Source organism: Pleurodeles waltl, chromosome 4_1 (assembly GCF_031143425.1).
Source record: "Pleurodeles waltl isolate 20211129_DDA chromosome 4_1, aPleWal1.hap1.20221129, whole genome shotgun sequence".
In the NCBI taxonomy this organism is placed as follows: domain Eukaryota; kingdom Metazoa; phylum Chordata; class Amphibia; order Caudata; family Salamandridae; genus Pleurodeles; species Pleurodeles waltl.
Window position 1 is genome coordinate 280,699,785 of NC_090442.1, and position 24,564 is coordinate 280,724,348.

Genomic DNA, 24,564 nt, shown 5'->3' on the forward strand with positions numbered 1-24,564 from the left:
TCCCTACCTGCCCCCCACAACGCTTTGAGACCCTTTCAGTGAGTAGTGCACTTAATAAATTTTTTGATTGATTGATTGATTGAACAGTGCCATAGAGTAGAGCGGCATAGGGTGGAGCAGATTGTCGTAGAGTGGAGTGGCATAGAATGGAGTAGCATAGAGTGCAGTTGAGTTTGTAGAGTGCACTAGAGTGGAATTGCATAAAGTGGAGTAGAGTGTTGTAGAGTGGAGTGGCATAAAGTGTCATAGAGTAGAGTGGCATAGAGTGTGGTAGAGTAGAGCAGTGGAGTAGAGTAGACTAGAGTAGTGTAGTGTGTCATGGAGTAAAGAGGGAATTGCTTAGAATATCGTAAGGTGGCATATAATGGAAAAGATTGTCATAGGGTGGAGGGTCATAGAGTGGAGTGGTGTAAAGTGCAGTGCTGGAGTGTAATGGAATACTGTATAGTGGAGTAAAGTGGTGATTAGCATGTCATAGAGAGTAGAGTGTCATAGGGTAGAGCGGCATAGAGGGTGTACAGTGGAGTGGCATATCATAAAGTAGAATTCCATGTTGTAGAGAGAGTGGTGTGCTGTGGAGTGACACAGAGTTGAGTGGCAGGTCATAGAGTGGAGTGGCGTGTCATAGAGTGGTGTGTCTTAGAGTGGAGAGCCATGAAGTTGTGTGTCATGGAGTGGCATGATCTAGAGTGTCATGGCGTGGCATAGAGTGTTGTGGAGGTGTGTGGAGTGGTCTGTCATAGAGTGGAGGGTCATGGAGTGCATGGTGTGGAGTGGAGTGTTGTAGAAGGATGCAGAGTGTTGTAGAGCGATCCAGAGTAGAGGGGAGTGGAGGGACGTAGGGTGGCATAGAGTGGAGTAGACTGTTGTAGAGTGAAGTGGAGTAGAGTTTTGTAAAGTGTTGCAGAGTGGAGTGGTGTAATTTGGAGTATGAATTGTGTGGTAGTGCGCTGCCAGAACAAACAACATAATTTCAATTGAAATGGCCATTACATTTGCACAGACATACAGTTTTACTGATAAAACTAGACAGCCCACAAACGATAATGTGTGAAAATGCCATCACCTAGTGTATTGACTGGTTTTGACCGTATTAAAATATTTGTTTTCACCACACTTTCAGAATTACAAAAACAATGTGCTTCATTTGTGCTTTTTACAAAGTGTGTTTACAGACATTTACATTTTGTTGTGTGCTAGAAAATACCCTTTCCTTTCACAACTCTTGTAGCCAGCAAGATTGCTACATAAAACCTCTCAATTTGAGGTCAGAGAAGGAAAAGTAAATACAAAGCTCCCTAGAAGACAGACTTCTGAGCTCTGTTTTTGAATACACAGCAAATGTGACAAAAACAAAATTTAAAGGCCTGTTTACAGAAAGCGAGCAGTCACGGAAGAATACAAGGAGCGCTGCTGAACAGCCAATGCTCCACAGGAGGAACTAACTGAAACTGAAATGCCTAAAACAAATAAAACAAAAAGAAAGCAAGCAACTGTGTGTTATAAAACATAAAGCCAATGGTAAGCAATGGGCAGGAGGCATTCCCAAGAAGTCTTTAGCAAACCAGACAGCTGTGTTGTCTGGTAAGCTTAGACCTAAAAAGTACATACTGGAGCTGTTTATCTTTGTACCTCTGGATCTTTTCAAGTGCAAAAAAGTAAGTAAGGAGGGCATTTCGAGATTGGCTAATGTGGGGCACACCACCAAAGTGGGTTTCCCAACTTCCGATTCTGCAGTTTCTCCACCTCCTTTAGAAATGGGGAGACCTCTGAGTTGCCTCAGCTAGTTCTGCCTTCAGAAAGCTTTAAACAGTTGCCTATCCACCACACGGCAATACAAAGTGCTGTCTTAAATGAGGACAGGTCTTCTAATAATCTTTTTCCTAGTTGACAACCACCATATGTATCATGGCAGTACTGAACAAGAAAAGTGAAAACTTTCCTTAGAGGTCAGGGAAAAACTCCCTTTGTGCCAGATACATGTTTAATTTGAAAAAATAACCCTGTTTTTTGTCAGAGAATGAAAAAGAAATAATTCCAGTCAGCATGACATGGTGCTAGGCTGGCCGGCATGACATTTTCACCGAAAGGACCCCTCCTGAGATTGGAAAGCACTTTTTGCAAAAGGTTTCCAACCAGACTACCGTATACATAAGGATGTGGAAGACAGCTCACCAATGGGATGGTGGAGGCCTGGAGGTGGAGGCAGGCTGTAGTCTGCTCAATGTATAGGGTGGCCACCTGCTCAAGAAATAATGTGAAGATGAAAATCTTTAGTAGGCCAAATCACTATAACCAATCCGACAGCCAGTACTAGATAATTGGTCTCACTTAACCTCCCTTTTTCATTCAGAGGACTTTTCTACTCAATGACCAGTGCTCATCAGAGTGAGGTGCTTGGAGCACAACCCAGATAGAGCCTGCTTACTTTATTGACTCAAAATAGATTAATAAGTATGACGGTGGAAAACATGACATGGCACAACCACTATCTTGAATCCAATCACATCCACTCAGGGCTGGCCACTTGAGATGAGAAAGCTGCAATCAGAGTCCAGTGGACATTATGACCTTTTGGTGTATTTTTTCCTTTTTGCGCTGATTTTCATACCACACACAAAAGGTGATGGTAGAATGCTTGCAGTAAGTCTAAACACAATTTCTCGGGTAGCATTCCAACCCATAGATCATATGCTCACTATGCCACCTCAGTTTGGAGCCAGCTATATGCAATTCTATCTTGACCCTTCTCCAATAGGAACAGTCCAACTCTAACTTCCCAGATTAGGTCCTCCCTGACCCAGAACACAAGCAACTCAAGACTGGTTTTGCCCTGATTGGGGCTCATCATTCGGGTGCAGCTTGGCTGCAGTGGCACACTGAGCAAGAGTCCCACATCTGGACATACTCTTGGCCACTAAAGGTGTTACATAAAACACACAAAAGGTGATGGGAGGAATGCTTACAATAGTTCTAACCATTAACAATCACTCAGGGTAGCATTCCATCTCATTGTTCTTTCATCCATTATGCCAGCTCAATTTGGACCCAGCCATTTGCAAATGAGTCTTGACCCTGCTCCAACTGGATCAGTCCTGCCTGAACAGCCAGGCCAGGTCCTCCATGACCTGGAACACAAGCAAGACAAAACTAGTTTTGCCCTGATTGGGACTTGTCAGTTGGCAATTTGGCTCCAGTGGCAGAGTGACCAACTCAGGCACATATTTATACTTTTTGACGCAAAACTGCGCCAACGCAGTTTTGCGGCAAAAAAATTAGCGCCGGCTAACGCCATTCTGAAGCGCCATGCGGGCGCCGTATTTATTGAATGACGTTACCCGGCGTTAGCCGCCGGCGCTGTCTGGTGTGCGTTAAAAAAAACAACGTACACCAGGCAGCGCCGGCGTAGGGGGAAAATGGCGTATGGGCGTCCAGAAATGGTGCAAGTCAGGCTGAGGCAAAAAAATCGCCACAACCCGATTTGCGCCATTTTTTTACGACGCCCATCCCCCATTGAAATGACTCCTGTCTTAGCAAAGACAGGAGTCATGCCCATTGCCCAATGGCCATGCCCAGGGGACTTCTGTCCCCTGGGCATGGTCATTGGGCATAGTGGCATGTAGGGGGGCACAAATCAGGCCCCCCTATGCCACAAAAAAAAAAAAAAAAATACTTACCTGGACTTACCTTAATGTCCCTGGGGTGGGTCCCTCCATCCTTGGGTGTCCTCCTGGGGTGGGCAAGGGTGGCAGGGGGTGTCCCTGGGGGCAGGGGAGGGCACCTCTGGGCTCATTCTGAGCCCACAGATCCCTTAACGCCTGCCCTGACCCAGGTGCTAAAATCCGGCACAAATGCGGGTTTTTTAGTCCCGCCCACTCCCGGGCGTCATTTTTGCCCGGGAGTATAAATACAACGCTGTTAGAAATGGGGTTTTTGGTTGGCAGTTAGGTTGCCCTCTGTCCAAGCAAGAACCCTCACTCTAGTCAGGGTAAGTCACACACAATCCAAAATCAGCCTGTGCTCACCCTCCGGTAGCTTGGCACGAGCAGTCAGGCTTAACTTAGAAGGCAATGTGTAAAGCATTTGTGCAATAAATCATACAACACCATAGCATAACACCACAAAAATACACCACACAGTATTTAGAAAAATATATAATATTTATCTGGGTATCTTCAGGTCAAAACGATCAAAGTTGCAATATGAATTTGTAAAGATATCACTGAAAAGTGATATAAAGTGTCTTAAGTCTTTAGAAAGTAAACAGAGTCTCTTTCAAACACAAAGTACCTGGTTTCTGGTGGAAAATCTCCTCAGAGGGCCACAAAGGAAGAGGTGCGTGGAAAAAGGGTGTGTGCGTCGATTTCTCCCCAGCACACACGGACTTGCGTCGTTATTTTCCACGAGGGGAAGTCGGGCGTCGTTTTCCGGCGCGCGGACAGTCTCTTTCTGTGGGTCGCTGGGATTACCAGATGTCCCGGGTCTGTGCGTGGATTTTCCTGCTTGTTTTCCGGCTGCGCGTCGTTCTGCGGGGCTGCGCGTCGAAGTTTCGATCTCACGGCAGGCGTCGCGTCGATTTCTCCTGCGGAGTCGGGCGGCGTTGTCCTTGCGAGGCCGTGCGTCAAAGTTTTGAGCTCACGGCAGGCGTCGCGTCGATTTCCCCTGCGGAGTCGGGCGGCGTTGTCCTTGCGAGGCCGTGCGTCAAAGTTTTGATCTCACGGCAGGCGTCGCGTCGATTTCTCCCGGGAAGTCGGGCGGCGTTGTCCTTGCGAGGCCACGCGTCAAAGTTTCGGTCGTCCCGAAGGCGTCGCGTTGATCAACGTCGGTGTGCGGCGTTTTTCTTGCCGCGGAACAAGCTGTGCGTCGAAAAGTTCGGCGCACGGAGCGTCCAAGAGGAAGAGTGAAGTCTTTTTGGTCCTGAGACTTCAGGGAACAGGAGGCAAGCTCTATCCAAGCCCTTGGAGAGCACTTTTACAGCCAGGCAAGAGTTCAGCAAGGTAGCAGGCCAACAGCAAGGCAGGAGTCCTTTGTAGAAAAGCAGACAGGTGAGTCCTTTGAGCAGCCAGGCAGTTCTTCTTGGCAGGATGTAGTTTCTGGTTCAGGTTTCTTCTCCAGCAAGTGTCTCTTGAGGTAGGGCAGAGGCCCTGTTTTATACTAAGTTGTGCCTTTGAAGTGGGGGTGACTTCAAAGAGTCTCTAAGAAATGCACCAAGTTCCCTTTCAGCTCAATCCTGTCTGCCAGAGTCCCAGTAGGGGGTGTGGCAGTCCTTTGTGTGAGGGCAGGCCCTCCACCCTCCCAGCCCAGGAAGACCCATTCAAAATGCAGATGTATGCAAGTGAGGCTGAGTACCCTGTGTTTGGGGTGTGTCTGAGTGAATGCACAAGGAGCTGTCAACTAAACCTAGCCAGACGTGGATTGAAGGGCACAACAAGATTTTAGTGCAAAGAAATGCTCACTTTCTAAAAGTGGCATTTCTAGAATAGTAATATTAAATCCGACTTCACCAGTCAGCAGGATTTTGTATTACCATTCTGGCCATACTAAATATGACCTTCCTGCTCCTTTCAGATCAGCAGCTGCCACTTCAACAGTGTATGAGGGCAGCCCCAATGTTAGCCTATGAAAGGGGCAGGCCTCACAGTAGTGTAAAAACGAATTTAGGAGTTTCACACTACCAGGACATATAACTACACAGGTACATGTCCTGCCTTTTACCTACACCGCACCCTGCTCTAGGGGTTACCTAGGGCACACATTAGGGATGACTTATATGTAGTAAAAGGGGAGTTCTAGGCTTGGCAAGTACTTTTAAATGCCAAGTCGAAGTGGCAGTGAAACTGCACACACAGGCCTTGCAATGGCAGGCCTGAGACAGGGTTAAGGGGCTACTGAGGTGGGTGGCACAACCAGTGCTGCAGGCCCACTAGTAGCATTTAATCTACCTGCCCTAGGCACATGTAGTGCACTCTACCAGGGACTTACAAGTAAATTAAATAGTCAATCATGGATAAACCAATCAGTAGTACAATTTACCCAGAGAGCATATGCACTTTAGCACTGGTTAGCAGTGGTAAAGTGCCCAGAGGTTACAAGCCAACAACAACAGGTCAGAAAAAATAGGAGGAAGGAGGCAAAAAGTTTGGGGATGTCCCTGTCAAAAAGCCAGGTCCAACAGACGCATATGCATCGCAGTCATTTTTTAAGACGGGAACGCCTACCTTGCATATCATTAACGCAAGGAAGGTGTTCACGCAAAAAAATGACGCTAACTCCATGAACTTTGGCGCTAGACGCGTCTAACGCCAAAGTATAAATATGGAGTTAGTTTTGCGTCGAAAAAAACGACGCAAATTCGGCGCAAACGGAGTATAAATATGCCCCTCAGTGTGTTACAAATAATACACAAAAGATGATAGGAGAAATGTGTGCAATACGTCTAACCACTTGCAATCACTCAGAACCATCTCTGTGTTACCCAGGTACCCCTGGTAACCTCTGCACTAACCCCCAAGCTAACTTTGGCAAATTCCTCCCTTAGCACTACACTGGCACTACCTGGGGTAGGCCCACTAACAGTGGGTTGCTTATTTCTAAGACAGGCATCTCCTTTCTTGTGCCATGACTGGTAACATTTAAAGCATTGGGGTGGTAGAGCACCTGGAGTTTCTTCCCAGAGAAACCACCCTTTTTGTGGTCAGGGGTGACTGGGACTTCCTCCCCTATAAACTCTTTTAGGAGCCGTTAGAGAACTCCTTTTGGCTTAGCCTCTTCCCCCATCGTTCTGTTGAGGGGAACTGACCCACCTTTCTTGTGTCCCCTCGGGTACTTTCCTGGATACTGTGGTGCTGATCCAGAGGTCAGCCTCTTTCCTAAGGTCTCTGGGTACAGTTAGCTTGTAGTCAACTAGGTGCTGGCATAATTCTGCAAAATAATTACTTAGTTTGTGATCTTCATTGTCATATTATAAAGCCCATCATAATCATTCACTTTGCTGTCCTTCACCCACCCATCTAGCCCCATCCTTGATGAGTCTACAAAATCAACCGATGACTGGTGTGACTGCTTCTGTCTGTTCCTGCCCTTGAGGCAATATTTATCAGGGGTTGGATCAAAAATTGTGATAAGGGTTTCCTTAATGGGGGCATATCTAATCTGGTTCGCTACCTCTCGGGCCAACAGGGTATTCCTTTCAGCAGTTGGCAAGTGCTTCCACGTGCTAACATCCTAGTCCTCCTCTGGGACTCTATGCATATGTAGGGCCACCTCAAATGCTATGAACAACGTATCTAGGTAATTCCCCCACCATGTAACTAGGAACCAGGTCTTTGGGGATTTAGACTCTTATCTCTCCTAGGCACTTCAATGTCACCATCATGACTGGACTCAAAGATCTTCTTTCTTATCAGTCAACTTCTTTGTGGCTTATCACATGGGGACGAAGGGTCATGTTTTCTTCCCAGTCCAAGATTAACCTTTTTACTTCCAGTGCCAGTTCTGCTGCTGCCTTCTTTTCTTCAAAGATTAGGATAGCCAGTTTCAGCCTCAACACTATCTCAGTCTATCTGTTCCCCAGCTCTTATTTGGTTAAGGTGCAAGAGAACTCAATGCTCTCTGCTCCGGACAAGGTAGATGACCTTGGTCCAATGGGCATGTCCTCCAAGCGCACTGGGTCCATTGCAGGGCCACCCGTCTCTTTCTCCCCTTCTTCATCCTATGCCCCAACATCCTCTTACTCCTTAAGGTAGACTGTAGCAGGTGGACTTCCTCCCATGCTCTGAGGGCTATCTGATACTTCTTTTTTGAACCCCTTTGCCAGCTTCAGCCCTTTCTCCTTACACAGCTCTGTCTCAGCTCTGCCATGCTGAGGCTTTCAGTGTTGCTTAGATCCCCTCCCATCCTCTCAGATCACAGATGCAAAAAAGGAATGAAATTTAGGAAAAATTGAAAAATGGACAATTAAAAATCAAAGTCAATTTGAAAAACTAAAAATTGTTTTTGGTGTCGGATTACAAAATGAATTTCGTATTTTAACTTAAATCACTGGGTAGTACTTAAAAAACAAATCCTGGATCCCACCGCTGTCACTAATGTAGGAAGTGTGGGTAATAATTGAAGGGGGTGAGTACCCACCTCAAGAAATAAGCACAACCCTTGTCAGAGTGATCCCATATTGTCACTAAGTTAAAAAGAGCTCAACCACCTAGTAGCCACGACACCGAAAAGAAAGGCTTACATAGAGACCATGTGCAAGTATTTATGCAATAACAAAACAGTAATAAAGTGTAAACACATGTCAAAAGTCCTAAACCAATTCAGAAAAGAAGAGTAAATCTTAATAAATAAACTCACAAGAAAAGACCAAAAACCCAATAAGAGAAATTGGAGTTATGAATTTTTGAAGTTTGAATGGGAAAATGGCACCAAAACAAATTAAGCACCAAGTGAAGACATCTTGTTGCAGTTGAACAGTATCTAGGCGCAAGTTAAGGCCAACTGCAAATCCAGATTCAACACAGTCACAAGTGTTATAGTTAAGTGACTATGTCAGTGACAACATTAATGTTATGAACTAAGAAAAACACATAAATTCACCAGTCATAGTTAGCAGAGGTAACTATAAATTACGTCCCCCCCCATGCAGTGCTTATGACCGCACATATTACATCTCTCATGACATGTTCTATGACATAATTTGACATCTCAAATAACATCATCGATGACATCATCCAATGAGTGTGCTAGTTTGTTTTATAGTTTACACAGTGGCGGGTAGCTACCATATTACTTTTCTACCTAATGTTGTATAGCCTATGTCCAATTACTGGGTGTGTTTACAAAATAGACATGCTTCTAATGCATCATAAATGTGTACATGTTATAAATCTTTGTATTGAAGAGTAACTCTGTGTGCAGATGACAGTTGAGTTCTGTCTAGTATGTTCCACACACCTCTTTAGGCTCAATAGAACACGTTTCTAACAGGGCAACAATCCTACATAGTCGATCCTATGAATTGTAAGCAGCCCTTAGTTATTAGAATCGTATCAGCATGACAATTTCTACATAACGTAGAAGATTGTGTGCACCAGGTACTAACCTATCTGCTTGTGCTTGGTTAGTGTTCGAAGATGAAATATCTGTAAAGTTTTCAGCACAGTATGAGGACCGCAGGTAGTATGACCTTTAGTACCTTCAGACCATGGTTATTTCAAGCAAATGGTGTCTCTTTGGACAAGTTTTGCATAGAGTGTATATTGTTCTTAGTAGATACTTCTTAATACTCTTTGGTGTATTTCTTATAAGAGTTTCACTGTCTGCAAACAGCATAGTACAGATTAAACTCTCTCTATAGAATAAACATTGTTTAAAGTACCCACTTATACGCATATCAACTTCGTTTCTCAGTGTAGGTTTGGTGACTGTGAGACGTGTGATGCAGATAGAGGCTGTCCTTTGTAGGTTATTCATTTTGGAAGATATGTTGTGAGTCTTGCGGTACTTGGCTTTCTCTGTGTGCAATAAGGGTTTCCCATATTTCTGTGGTTAATTGTTTACGTGAACTAGGCTACCCATGGGGTGTGTAGTATAGGGTCAATATTGTACATAAACCATGGTTACTAAATCCAAGCTAGTTGTATCTGTGGTGGTATTAATTATGCTTCAAATTATTCTGAGCTATTGTGTACTTACTTTCAGGCTTCTAATGCTATGCTACTTTATAGAGCAATGTGTGAAAACAAAGCTTGGATTAGGTCATTGGTGATGTCATCAGAGATGTCAGTTGAGATGTCATCAGTGAATGATGTCATAGAACATGTCCTGAGTGATGTAATATGTGAGGTCAAAAGCAGTGAATGGTGGGGGCTCGTATTATAGTCATCGTATATAGTTGGTGAATTTCTGTGTTTTTTTTAGCTCATAACGTTAATGTTGTCACTGACATATTCACCTAAATTCCACGTTACTTTAACCTTTTGTTTTTTTAGTGAATAAGTATATAAATACATCAAGGGGCTTTCGGTCAGCTGTCTTCTCCATTGTTCTGTTCAGTTGTCATTCACCTTTTAATTCCACCCACTACAGAATCCAGCATGGGGCAATGGGTCAAAGCACTTGAGTCACTGGTTTCTCTCAACCAGGAGTGACAGCATTTTTCTTGTACACATGTGCATAATCCTCTACAATGTAGTGCACTTGAGTGGCAGGGCTTGCCTGCAGGGATAATGGCTATTTCTTTTTTTTTTTTAGTTTTTGTTTACTATCTTTGCCTTTGCCAATGTATTTGTGCTTTTTGATGTGAGGTCTGGTTACCGACAAGCACGTTACTGGGTGGTCGCTTCAAACTGCCATCCTTTGTCGCCTAGATGGCAAGCAGCAGCTGTGTCTTCACATAGACAGTAGTGTTGTCACCAATTTGAAATAAGTAGAGGCAGCAGCCTGTCTGTTGTTCTTTTGCCTTGGCTTGTTGTCATTACATGTTTGAATCCAAGCAGAGGTGTTTTCGTAAAATTGGTGTGCCAGTTTTTATTATGTAAAAATGTTCACATTTTGCAATAATTCGTTTCTTGTGCGGTCCTTTTGAAAGCGCATTGTAAACAAAAACAAAAAAGTATTATTTTTGGGTGAGGCACTCTAGGCCCCTGCGTGCTGCTACCGGCCGCTCGCTTCAGATCTCTTGCACTCTTCTTTGTCCTGGATAAGAGGCATCAGCTGTCTTTTCACATCATTTGCATGTATACATACCTCTGCAATATAAGTGCTCGTACCTGGCTGCGTCGGTCTCTGACCCATGACCTTAATGAATATATAAATGTGCAGACCAAACATGCGATATGAGACCTTATCGTGAGCGCTTGTGTTTACGCAGGGCATAGCTGTGCCTCTCATTTTATGCAACTGCACTTTCGAATCTGCAGACATTTCTCCGAATTACTGTTAGTGCTGCAGACAGCACAGCTCGGAAATAGTAAGTAGTGGTTTCCTTTTAGTTTCCGAACTATGCTGTGTACACCACTAATTTAAAGAAATAATTAAATGCATGAACCTTAGAAAACGCTATTGCATAAAAAGGGCACGAAGTTGTGTCCAGTGTAAGTGCAGGCTCAAGATATGTCCCCTTGTAGTGGTGTCTATGAAGAAATTATATTTTAAAATTGTCAAACCCGATAGGCCTGGCTTCATTCAAAAGGCTTTCAGTTTTGTCAATACTTGCTTTCTCTTGCCATGGTTTTTGCACACGTTTGTTCGTGAGGAAGCTGTCGGGCACACATCATTCTAAGATACGAATCGATTAAAACCAGAAAATATTTTCTGGTCTCAAAAACACACCTTGCCATAGTAGTCCCTGACATTTAAGAGAACTCATTTGTGTGTGGATGTGCTCCATGTGAAAGGGTAGAAAGCTGTCACTCATAGTACAGTTAGCCAATGGCTGAAGTGAGATGAGCCATTGCCCCATGTTCTATGCTGTAGTGGGCATAAGGAAAATGTGAATGACACAATATCAGACCCTATAACGAAGTCTATTTTACATATAATTTTAGTAAGATGAAAAGGTGAATGCCATAACTAAACATGCACAAACTGTGCACAAACAATAGCACTCTTAACACAATAACACTGCATGGTACTACCACTCATTACAGCCTCTGATGTATTCAGTTGGCATGTTGTGGAACAGAAGGTTACTAAAATAAACTAATAGGTGTAAAGCAAGGCTGGTTATGCAATTTGCAACATAAACCAAGAGACCATAGGCTATGGGCTTGTCTTGTGCTAAGTAACACAAGGAATAACTGTTGAAACCACTATTGTTAATGGTTGATGTAATGGCAATCAGAAAAATTGTAGACATTGGTGGAGTGGCACATCATCACAACCTGTGGTAAAAATGACAGATACATTGCTGTTCCATAACTATGACTCAAAAATAAAACAAAATCACAATGTCACACACTTCTGGGTTTAGTTGCATCAACATTGGTTTATTCATAGTACTTAAATACTGAAACCTCAAAGAGTAGGGTGATAGCATATTGTTACAAATTACAAAGCAAGGATAATGAAAGTGCAATGAGAAATGGGCTGTTATTGTGCACTTATAAGTTATACACACACACATATTAATAAAAAAAACAAAAGTTAAAGCTTAGTTATAGTTAGAAAACGTTATTTATTCTTTCTGTACAAACCAAACTTAAACTATACAAACATCAGAACTTCTGAAGTTATAGTTCTACCTTAAATGTATAATTTATGTACCACCTTCAAATTTGCGCACCTCCTTACACAGTATTGTAAACTTGCTAGCCATACTACATTAACAATAACTCGCCGTGCTACAGTGTTTGCATAAATGATTTTATTAGACATATCATGAGTCTTGTTAGCAATGCTATCATTTAACATTCTTATACGTGATGTAATATGGGAGGGTAGAAGCTGTGTATGTTAAAGGAGCGAGTTATAGTTAATGTAGTGTGATTTGTGAGCTGACAATACTGTGTACAGAAGTGTGCAAATATAAGAATTTGAAGGTAGTGCGTAAATTTAAAATGTGAGGTATAACTATACCTTTAGAAACTCTAATGTTTGTGTAGTTTAAGTTAGCTTTGAACAGAAGGAACAATAACTAAGCTTTAACATTTGGTTTCTTCTTTGCGCTTCACTCGCTTTATTTTTTAATAAAAAGTGTTTCAAATCATAGAGTGGAGTGTCTTTAAGTGGGTGTAGAGTACAGTTGATAACAATTTCATTAAGTGTAGTGGAGGAGAGTGCAGTGGGGTAGAGTGGAATAGCGTGGAGTGGCATTGAGTCAAATGGTGTAGAGTGGAATAGCATAGCACGGACTGGAGCAGAGTGGAGAGGCTTACAGTACGGTGGCGTAGTGTGGACATCTTAGAGTGGAATAGTGTAGAGTGGAGTGGTGTAAAGCGACATAGAGTAGAATGGCATATACTGGAAAATAATAGATTGGAGTGACATATAGTGAAGTGCCATAAAGTGGAGAGTCGTAGAACGGAATAGCATACAGTGGAGTGGCGTAGAGTGGAATAGCATAGACAGGAATGGCATAGAATGGAATAGCGTAGAGTGGAGTGCTGTAGAATGGAATGCCATAGAATGGTGTGTCGTAGACTGGAATACCATAGAGTGGAGTTGTGTAGAGTGCTGTACAGTTGAATGGCATAGAGCAGAGTAGTGTAGAGTGGAATAGCATAGAGTGGAGTGGCATAGAGTAGAGTGGCGTGGAGTGACATAGAGTGGACTGGAGTGTCGTAGAGTGGAATGGCTTGGAGTGGTGTAGAATAGAATACTGTAAAGTGGAGTGCTGTAGAGTGGAGTAGGGCAGAGTGAAGTCAAAGTAGCAATGAATTCCTGGACATTGCAGACTATATTAAAGACAATAAGATACAAACTACTCTTGGTCAAACCTCCATCTGAGATCACTTAAGAGAAGTATCCCGTATGGGGAATTATTAAGAATGAAGAGGAATTGTTCCAACATTGATGAGATGGAAGCCAAATTTGATGACACCAAACAAATATTTCTTAGGAGAGGCTACAGTTACAGAAATATTAACAAGGGGAAGAAAGGGCTAAAGTGTTGACACGGGCTTCAGACATTGATTATGAAACCGAAACAGGAGCTCAGTGAAGATGATGAACAAACTACTGTTAGACTCACCTTTACATATTGCAAAGAAAGTCACCTGATCTTGGATACTTTGAAAAGATATTGGAATCTAATCAAGAAAGATCCAGACATCGGTCATTTATCAGGAGCGAGACCTGATGTCACATATAGGAAAGTACCGTCATTGAAAGATTACCTGGTGAACAGCCATTTTGAGTCAACTAAATAATCTAATTGGCTGCAAGAAAGGTCTAGAGGATTTGTTTGCTGTAATAAATAACAAGGCATGTTGGATAGGGTCCAACATGAGGGAATTTAAGGCAATATAATTGCCATCAAGGAAAGAATAACATGTGAGACTCCCTATGTGGTACACATCATTGAATGTCTGCAGGATGAGATATGTAGGGAACACTGAGAAAACAAATAATGGAATATTTTCAGAACCATTCTGGAGCTGATTGGCGACACGTGCGATACTATGGAATAGCCATCAGAAGAAAAAATGAGAGAGGTGGTGATAGACTTTTGAAAATGAGACGTTTAGAGTCTTGATTCATAATATGGCTCAAAACTAAAATACCACATGAACCTAATGGGAACGAAGAAATGAACAGTCATCTGTAGAATATGTTTTGGATTTAATAGATTGAGTTGATAATGTTGTGATACATGCATCTGGTTTGAAGTGGCTTTCTGTAGTTGGCTGCCAAAGGTGATAACATAGAGAGCGATAGATAACTTTGGAATTATGTTTGGGTGATAGTGAGACAATGGAGTACGTACAGTGAACCAGACTGTGCGTGAAGATAACCAGTTACTCACCCCCACCCCCTCTGATACCCGGAATATAGAAACATAAATCTTTATTTGAGACAGGGAGGTTATATCTTCATACTTTACAACTATGGTATGTATGTATCAATTGTTATTGGAGGGATATTTAACAAGAAAGGACATGCATACTTTACCCTCCACTGTTCACATAGATATTAAGGTCCCAGGGATATCATACCTTGACAAGGAAATAGAAGGGGGACAAGTTTTTACAGCCTGCCAGGATAAACTTAAATAAAAAGTTGTATAAGTAGGGCATTGTGGAGGTAAGAGATATGGTCTAGTTATGAATGAGCAGCTAGATCATTAAGTATTCACTTACCAGCAAGAACCACAAAGCAATATGCAAATATGGCTTGTAGTTTACATGGGCTTCTAACAAGTGCATTGCATTTTGCCACTTATCAATTTTATATAGGCACATTAACTGAAAATATCATATCAACTACAATTCCCATAACTCCACGGTCCACAGATAATTGGACAGGAATGTTTGGATACAATCCTATTTGTTTAGTGTGATACATTCAACAACATTCGTGACTGGCACAAAATGTTTAGAATTCCCAAAGCTATGTGGGCGAGTGTGAAACAATGTGTTATATTGAATGCAGGACATCTTGTTCTCGTGAAGAGCCATTCAGTTGATAAACAACAGAATAATTACTGAAATAATGGTTGCATGCAGAAGTGGCTCAAACTCCTTCTGATGTAAGAAATGTTGCATCATAGTTCAGTTATTGTGTTTTCTTGTTAATAGTTAAGGATTGGTGAGTATGGGTCCCAGAATGCTCCTTATAAGCTTGCTATGGGACAGTATAAAGTAACAACATAGAAGATGCACTCACTTACCGTGATCAAGACTTTTTAGTTGAAACACGTCGGTGGTGGTCTGTGATGTTTGCTTGACCATAAATAAGTATTGTGAATAAATATTCTGGAGTGCAGCATTATAACTCTTGTAAACTTATATGTACAGGGGGAGGTCCGCCCCTGACGCTGGCAACAGCTGTCGTGAGCGCACTGTAAGGAGACAAATTTGTTTGCTAATATACTTTTCTCTTTCAGGCTTAGAGTGTTGCATAAATTATACAAAAAAGAAGAAGAGAACTCTGGGTAGCTCCCAAGATTAATTGGGGAGCATGTCCTGCATAGAGCATCCTACAACTCTGAATCTTATATATTCTAACATGATAATAATTTTTGTGAGCCCAGATTTATCCGTATGGTTAAACTCCTTTACACCCTCCCACTGGCAAAAATAAAAACTGGTGCCCTAATCTCTGAACCCATAACAACTGCTAGAGGCACACATCTTCTCCCCCTACTATTTTCGCCAGCTATCGAGCCGCTTCCACTGGTGCTCCATGCTAGTGGTCAGAACTGGGGAGTCACACTGGGGGATGCATTACATTTGGTATCCTTGTATGCCAATAACCTTTTGTTACATCTCAGAGACGTCGCAGTGATACCGGACACCATAGCTTCCACTTCGGCTACATTTGCGGCCCTGTCGGGATTGAGGGTCAATTGGACCAAATGCTCCCTCTTCCCATTCGGATCCAGCATCCACACTAAACAGTATTCGTCTGCCCTGGCAACCCCACAGTTTCTAGGATTTGGGCATCCAAATTTATCTTTCAGACACTGCTCTCTATGATGGTGACCATAACATCCGTGCACTCCCAGGTGGGATTCTGGCAGTCCCTTCCATTATTAGTGGAGGGTTGCATAGCCCTCATCGAAATGATTATGCTACCCTGGTTCCTATATTATCTCACTAACCTTCCACTCTACATATCGAAACCCTTTCTCAGCTCTGTTGAGGGGTTGTCGGGCTCACTGATCTGGGTACAAGTCCTAAGGTCGCGTGGCACTGCAGAAACTTTACCTTCCCATGGATAAAGCGGGAATGGCTGTCCCTAACTTCAAAAATATTACCTAGCCGCTCAACTCCAATGGGCAACAAAAGCAAACAAACCAAACAATGGATGGAATGCGGAACAAATCAAACATTCACCACCGGTCACATATCTGGGTTTAATCCATCAATTCTTTTGCTCACCACGCCACCCCAGTTTGGACCCAGCCGTATGCAAATCAGTCTTGACCTGTTCCTCATGACAGTTCAGGCTGGACTGTTCCCATGGGGAACAGGGTCAGGACTAATTTGTTTATGGCTGGGTCCAAACTGGGGTGGTTTGGTGAGCAAAAGAATTGATGGATTAACCCCAGTTCTGTGACTGGGGTGAATGTTTGATTGGTTCCGCATTCCGTCCATCATTTGAGTTTGCATATGGCTGGGTCCAAATTGGAGTGGTGTGGTGAGCAAAACAATTGATGTATTAAACCAAGATCTGTGACTGGTGGTGAATGTTTGATTCACATTCCGTCCATCATTTGTGTTTGTTTGCTTTTGTCAACTCCAGTGGGTAGCTCGATGGTTGACAGGTTTATTACTCACTAACACTGGCACCACTTCCCTGGAGTGAGACGTGCCAGCACTATTCCATCTATTCCACCCCAACACATGGACTTCGGCACTTAGACCCACACCCCGGAAAGTCACTTATCATGGTTACAGGCATTGCCTATTCACGAAACGTATTCACCCGAATGCATCAGTGTTTCCACTACTAAGGACACCACATGTAGAACTGATTATATCTCATGCTAATCTGACAAGTTAGTATGCTGCTGGTCTCCATGCACTTGAAGATCTGAACGAGGATGGCGTCTTCACACCACTGTAGAAGGTGGGGGATTGCAGCTGGGCCAGTTCCTTCTTTATAATTCACTACTACATGTGTTGGGAACAGCTGGGATGATATACACAAAGAACACCCCATACATCTCACTATACAATATCTCCACATCATGGGTACGGGTACACACTTGACACACTGGTTCACTGATTCCCTACGATTGCACACATCCCTATCACTTCTCACCCTACGCCACAGCTGGGAAACAGACCTGGATCGCCAGTGCACAGACAAGGAATGGGACATTATTCTAGAGAATTCCGTCTGCATTCCATGCAGTGCACTTTTCCGTCGCATACAACATTATATTTTTTATAGAGCTTATCTTTCATTGAATAAGATAAATAGGTATTACACGAAATGTATGTTTACAATAAGAAAAATGGAAAAATGTTAATAAACATTTATTTTCTGTAATAACTAATGCGATAACGAAATAGCAGACACTGCAATATGTCTCCTTAAAGGGGTTTCAAGCACTTCTTTGTTTTCTTAAAGAATTAATACTCCAAGAATGAGGGAATGGTGAAGGAGGGCGCTGAAAATAAGGTGTTTCTTTTATCCACATTGTGAGTCTGTCGACAACCGGGTAATAAAGCATGAGTTGACATTTCTGAAGTTATAACTTGAGATCTGCAGCTCACACAAGATTTTAACAGGCATGAGAATGGCATCAGGCCTGTACATCGGCGCAGAGCTGTTGGCATTGCCAGTGCCTATTTATTTTCCTTTGCCATAAAACATACCAAAAAGCATTCTAAAATGGCTGTTCGTGCGTCTGTGCTCATTTAGATGTATATGCATTGCATGGCGGCCATCTTGGAATCAGTGTTGCCAGACTGGACTATTTCATGCACATATGGGCGATATTTTCTCATTTGTGCAAGAAATAACTCTCCGGGCGGGGTGCACAAACTTGGGCTTTATTTGGCACTGTGTGTGCAATATTCCTGAATGTGGCGGTGCCCCAAACAAAATATTTTCGAGTTCGCAGACTCAGCCGAGCACGGCTGTCAATCATTCATGGAGTATAATCTCTACCTATGACGACTCTGCTAAATGTTGCTGGCCTGCCCTGAATAGTGAGAGGACCAATGTGGTTGTCTGCAGGCCTGTTACTTTTTTTTTTTTTTTGGGGGGGGGATTTCCTCGTAGGGTGGTCATGCTTTGGCTGTGTCCACTTGCTGCTATGCTGACAAGCCTGTGTGTGGCCTGTAATTTCCAAGTGGGTTGAGCACCTTCTCTGGTGTAACTTGCAGATCACACATGGGAAATCCAGTGGATGAAGAAAGTGCAGTTGATCCTCACAACAGTAGCACATACCTGTAGTGCCTAGAGGCAATTCTATGTCAGGACCGGAGGCGAGGATTATGCAGTACTTTCTTCACTCTTTATTATACAGCAGGTTCAAAGTTCAACAAAAAAAATATGAAACCACAAGTCCCATGAGTCCGTTGTCATAGCAACCATAGTCCAATGAGACTCCGATAGTGTTAACAGTATAAATGCCCACAGTCACGTCACTCTCCCCCTTTCTTCACTGCTCCAGTGAAGGATAAGTGCCTTTCTGCCTCTGAGTGCGTTTAATGTACTTTTGACAGTTGTGTATTTGACTTTTAGTATTTGTGCGTTACGTTAACTCTTGGTATTTCACCTTGTTGTAGCAACGCTGTTGCTACAAAGCATTGCCTCAGCGCGGTAGGCTGTTTTTATCAAGCCCGACCGCAATTCACACTCAGTGACACGTCGGGCCCTCTAGAGGGTGCGTGTCCAGAAATCAGCGCATCCGTAGCGCTCAAGTCGCTTTGCGCTCGGCGCTACGATTATTTACGCACTGGGGGTCGCAGCAAGAGCCTAGGCTCTTCTTCTACCCCTCCAACCCCCCACTTCACACCGCGTTTGCGGTCTGATTTTACCTTAGAGCGGGAAGTGCGCTCTTGAGCCTTCAAACGCGTTATTAAGCGCGGTTCCTCTATTTTGTAGGCTTGTGGGCCTCGTTTGGCTCTGTTATTGACAGTGTGGGGGGGGGCTTCCCTGATTATCCTGGGTGTGTTCTGTAATTTTTCCTCTGAGTCCTGTGATGCAGTCCACTCAAGAACATGATTATTTTTCCCTCATGTCCCCTGGTGAGGGCCATTTGCATCGCGTCCTACCTCCCCTGGGGTGGATGTGCTGCTGTCACAAGCTATCACCCATGCTCTGGCTCCTATTAAGGAGAGTGTGGCGCAGCTTGTGGAGCAAGTCTCCAAAGGGCCGGGCATGTTTGGGGTGACGGGGTTGCACCTGGTGCATCACCCAAGAAATCACGCAAGCACGCAGCGGTGCATCTTGGGGACATCGAGCTTTTAGCCGAGGTTTCCAGTAAGAGTGCGTACGTGCAGACACATTTACCCTGCCAGGAGGGCTCCTTACCCGGCATAATAGGTGAAAAGCTTCACCAAAAATTGGACCTTCTTGTGGGGTCACCTTTGGGCATTGCAGGGGACTCTGAGGGGGACTTTTCCTTGATCGAGGAGGTAGAATCTGGCCGTCCTTGGCGTCCAGGCGCCTCTCTACCGGACATGCAGGATCCGGGGGAATTGGATTCAGACATGTTTTAGCCGGAGGGAATTTACCATCCTCGCTCCTCAGAATGGCGCCCAAACCAGAAAGTGGCTGATTATGTGGTGAGCAAGATTCGCCAACCTCTGGACAAAGAGTTTCGGGCCCGACTGAAGGACAAATGTCCGCGCCTTACCTTGCCACTCCTGACATCGACCCCAAGATGTGTACTTTTTTCGCAAAGTACGTCAAGAACCCAAAGAAGGGGATAGATCGGTCTTGGCGGGCGTGTCAGGACAAGCTCCTGGATGGTCGCCAGGGAACTGTCTTCCCCAACAGGGGCAAAGGAAAAGGCAGAGCGAGTAGGATCGCACGAGGAGCAGCCAATGCCCCAGGAGGCACTTCAGGTAAGGATTACCCCTTCTTCCCCTCAAGATCTGGGGGGGAGGTTACGTTTGTTCAAACAAAATTGGGAACTCATAACCTCAGATGCGTGGGTTCTGCAGACGGTGTTGGGCTTCCACATAGAGTTTTGTGTAACTCCGATAAAGGAAGAACGTCTTCCCAGGCCTTTACTCTTCTCAGCAACAGATTCCAACCTCATAGATGCAGAGGTCCAAGAACTACTGCGCAAAGGCGCCATATGTACCCCATCTCTCTACCCAAGAGGTTTTGTCAGCAATCTTTTTCTGGTGGAAAAGAAGGACAAAGGGTTTCGCCCAGTGATCAACCTTCATTCTTTCAACGAATGGGTGGTATATCGGCAGTTCAAAATGGAGGGTATACACTTGCTCCGGGATATCCTCCTACTGGGAGATTGGATAGTCCGTCTGGACCTCAAAGACGCGTACCTTGCGGTGCCCATATTTCCCCCTCATTGCAGGTTCCTGCAGTTTCTGTGGAAGGGTCAGGTGTTCGAATTCACCTCTCGCCCGTTCGGACTGTCGTCTGCTCCATGGTGCTTTACCAAGCTCCTCAAACCGGTGCTAGAATTCCTCTGTTCCTGGGGGATTCACCTCATTATATACCTGGACGATATTCTATTGCTGGATCAGTCCGGGTCGCAACTCATATCCAACGCGAACATGACTATTGCTCTACTGCAGGACCTGGGGTTTGTGATCAACCAACAGAAATCCGATCTGCTTCGCTCGCAGTCAGTGGTTTTTCTGGGTTTCCTCATGGACTCCCAGGCAGCATCTCTCAGTCTCCCGCTGCAGAAGATCTCCAAAATAAAGAAGGAGTTGCAGGTAGTTTTGAGACGCAACAAGATCTCGCTTCGACAACTCGCCAGAGTGGTGGGGTTACTCTCCCCGTCGATTCAGGCCATTTTTCCAGGCCCCCTTCACTACAGGGCTCTCCAACGCCTCAAAGCCTATCACCTTTGCCGCGGTCTCACATATTCCGAACTGGTCTCTCTCAACCCAGAGGCAGAAAACGGAGTTGCAGTGGTGGCTGGACCACATGGGGGCATGGAATGGCAGGGCCATTTTTGGTACCTCCCCTCACCTAGTCATAGAGTCGGATGCCAGGCTACACGGATGGGGAGCCCGCTGCGGGGACATATCCTTCGGGGGACGTTGGACCCCTCAGGAACTCAACATGCATATCAATTGTCTGGAGCTTCTAGCGGGCTTGTTTGCAATCAAGTCCCTGGCTCGGGACAGAGTCTCTTGCATGGTCCTACTTCATATGGACAACGTGTCGGCGGTGCAGTACATCAACCATCTTGGGGGCACTCGGTCAAGGGCCCTAGCGGACCTAGTGAAAGAGTTTTGGCACTTTTGCCTCACACATCAGATATCCGTCACAGAGGACTATCTTCCGGGTTCCCAGAACTCTTTGGCGGACTGGAACTCCAGGTTCCTGCTGGATTCCAGCAATTGGCAGCTGGATCCTGTGGTTTTCCGGGCGATTATGGCTTGGTGGGGTCCTTTGCTTCCAGATGGAACACCCATCTTCCTCGGTACTTCAGCTGGCGCCCGGATCTGGGAGCAGAGGCGGTGGATGCGTTTCTGCAGAACTAAGGCCCACTCCAGGGGTATTCTTTTCCCCCTTTCCTACTGATTCCAAGAGTATCAGCCCAGGTACGTCGCTAGGAAGCTACAGTCATCTTAGTGACCCCCCTGTGTCGCTCCCAAGCATGGTTTCAAGCTCTTCTGGAGCTCTCGTGTGACTTTCCTCTCCACCTTCTGGTTTTTCCTTCGATCTTTCGGGATCTGTTGGTTCACTTCCACCCTCTGGTCCTTCAGGGCCATCTTTCCCTGGTGGCCTGGAAGATTTCAGGACTCGATGGCAAGATTGCCGACTTTCACAGGAAGCTCAAGGTTTCAGTGCCCAGGCCTGAGCTCCAGGGACTGGTAAGCAGTACAGGTCTGCATGGTCTCAATGGGCTCCCTGGTGTATGGACAGGCATACAGATCCCACATTACTGATATCCTCAATTTCCCAGCAGAACTTGCTGGTTTGTCGTATTGTATGGTGAATTCCTTTAGGTCGGCTATCTCGGCGCGGGTCATCCCCTTCTCGATAATCAGCCAGTAGGAGCTCATCCCTGGGTGAGTAAGCTTCTCAAGGGTATCAGACTTTCCCGTCCTCCGGAACCCAGGTACTCGAAGCTATGGGATGTCAATCTAGTCCTGTGTCTGTTATCCTCGTGGCAGGACAATCAATATCTCTCTAGAAAGGAGTTATCGGTTAAACTAGCGATGTTGCTGTGCCTGCAAAAGGGTTTCGGACGTCAGAGCCTTGGATGTTTCAGGTAGAGTGTTTTCTCCGGATGGAGTAACTTTTACAGTTGTCCGTAGGACCAAATGTAATACCACGTCGGTGTCTTACCCGGCGTTTCCTCTCGCTCCCAAACTGTGCGTGGTATGATGCTTAAAGACGTATGAGGAGGTGACAGCTGATCTTTGTCCTCCGGATGAAAGTCATCTGTTATTATCGCTGAAGAAGCCCTTTAAAGCGGTCTCCTCCCCTACCATTGCTAGGTGGATCAGATGGATCTTAGCGGAAGCTGGCACTGACATACAAGTTTTTGGGCCTCATTTGGCTAGAGGAGCCATGGCCTCTAAGGCTGTTCACGTGAGCAGTAGGTTGGAGGACATCATGAATGCGGCAGATTGGTCCTCGGAGTCGGTCTTTAATTTTTTTTTATTTTGAACGGATTCACGAGGCGGCCTCGTTGGTGGTGAGTAAGCTTTCAACCTGCATAATCCTCGCCTCCGGTCCTGATATAGAATGCGAAATTTCTTGACTAGCATGAAGGAAAGTTTCAATTCTATTAAGGGCACGGAGGCACGGATTATCCCACCCTACACGTAATACGTGTCCTGCCCGTCCAGAAGCTGTCATTTGGAATTTGTACAAAGGTGGTATTCTCATGTTATATTGTACTATATATGCTCATATGTATTGATCCTGCATTTTGCTGTGAATAATTGTACATGAGCTACTCTGTAGATTTCGTTTTTTTCTTATGGTCTACAACCTTGACTAATGCGAGATTACAGGTTTTCAGTTGCTTCATGATTCGTGGTTTCACCTGGTTTAATTTTGTATGTTTTTCATAGGATTGGAGGCAGTGACCACTTGATGTCCCTTCGCAGTGAAGTCGAGGGAGAGTGACGTGACTGTGGGCATTTATACTGTTAGCACTATCGGAGTCTCATTGGACTATGGTTGCTATGACAACGGACTCATGGGACTTGTGGTTTCATATGTTTTTTTGTTGAACTTTGAACCTGCTGTATAATAAAGAGTGAAGAAAGAACAGCATAATCCTCGCCTTCATGTCCTTAATAGAATTGAAACTTTCCTCCACGCTAGTTAGGAAATTTTGCATTCTGAGCGTGCTATTTGATTTTGCGGTGCAACCACATTGGCTATAAGGGATTCATTGGACCTCTATAAATGGCAATGTTAACCCTCCATTAAAAATAATATTAATTTTTCCAAACAGCAGCAGTAATTGGGATACCTTTACGTTTGACTGGTTTTGGGGCTGACTGAAAAAACTATTTATGCACTAATAAGTAACGTGATGCAAAATCTGCAATCACTGCTTATCTGTCTCACAGCACAGACTTGAATACCCGAATGCGCTTAGGAGCTGTTAGCATGAGATGCTTGTGTGCAACAGCCCTCCCCCACTGAGCAAATAAATGCACAAAAACAGGATAACTAACTGTTTACTGACTATGCTTGTGTCTACAAAAATTGAATTTGACATATTTCTAGTACAACATGCATGCAGATTTCGTGTGCTGGGAGAGGCGGGGTATATCAGCAAAAGCTGCTGAGGTGTTAACTTTATTATTAAGAGCATAAACAATCTATACATGACAGACTGAAAGATAAAATACTGAATAAAGCTCAAACATTTAACAACCACACATATATTGTGTGTTTTTCACCGAACACAGAAACGTAGTACGGGTCAATACAAATTACCCCTGTTCCAAGGTGTTTCACATGCTGCGACACAGGGGGTGTAAATTGTTAATTTCGGAACCTGCTGAATTTCCAGAGGTGTGGTAATGTGTCCAAAGAGCAGTGTAAATTCATTGTGGGGCAATTTAGATAAATCAAAATTAGAACTTCTACTGAGGATAATTGGGAGATGCTGTTGTTTGTGGCAAGCAAAACTAACAGAAACTCTTTGGAATAAATACAAACATTAAAAAAAAAAAATTCCAACCCTTCTGTCCACTCCACTCCAGTTGAACCTAATCTACCACAATCCACAAACTTCCAATGTATAACATCCCACCCCACCCCAATCTA

The 24,564-nt window shown here is 44.3% G+C and overlaps 1 protein-coding gene across 2 annotated transcripts in view; it reads left to right on the forward strand.

Moving 5' to 3' along the window:
- MYRFL (myelin regulatory factor like) overlaps positions 1–24,564 on the forward strand; it is a 689,165-nt gene that overhangs the window by 608,787 nt on the left and 55,814 nt on the right. The window lies entirely within an intron of this gene.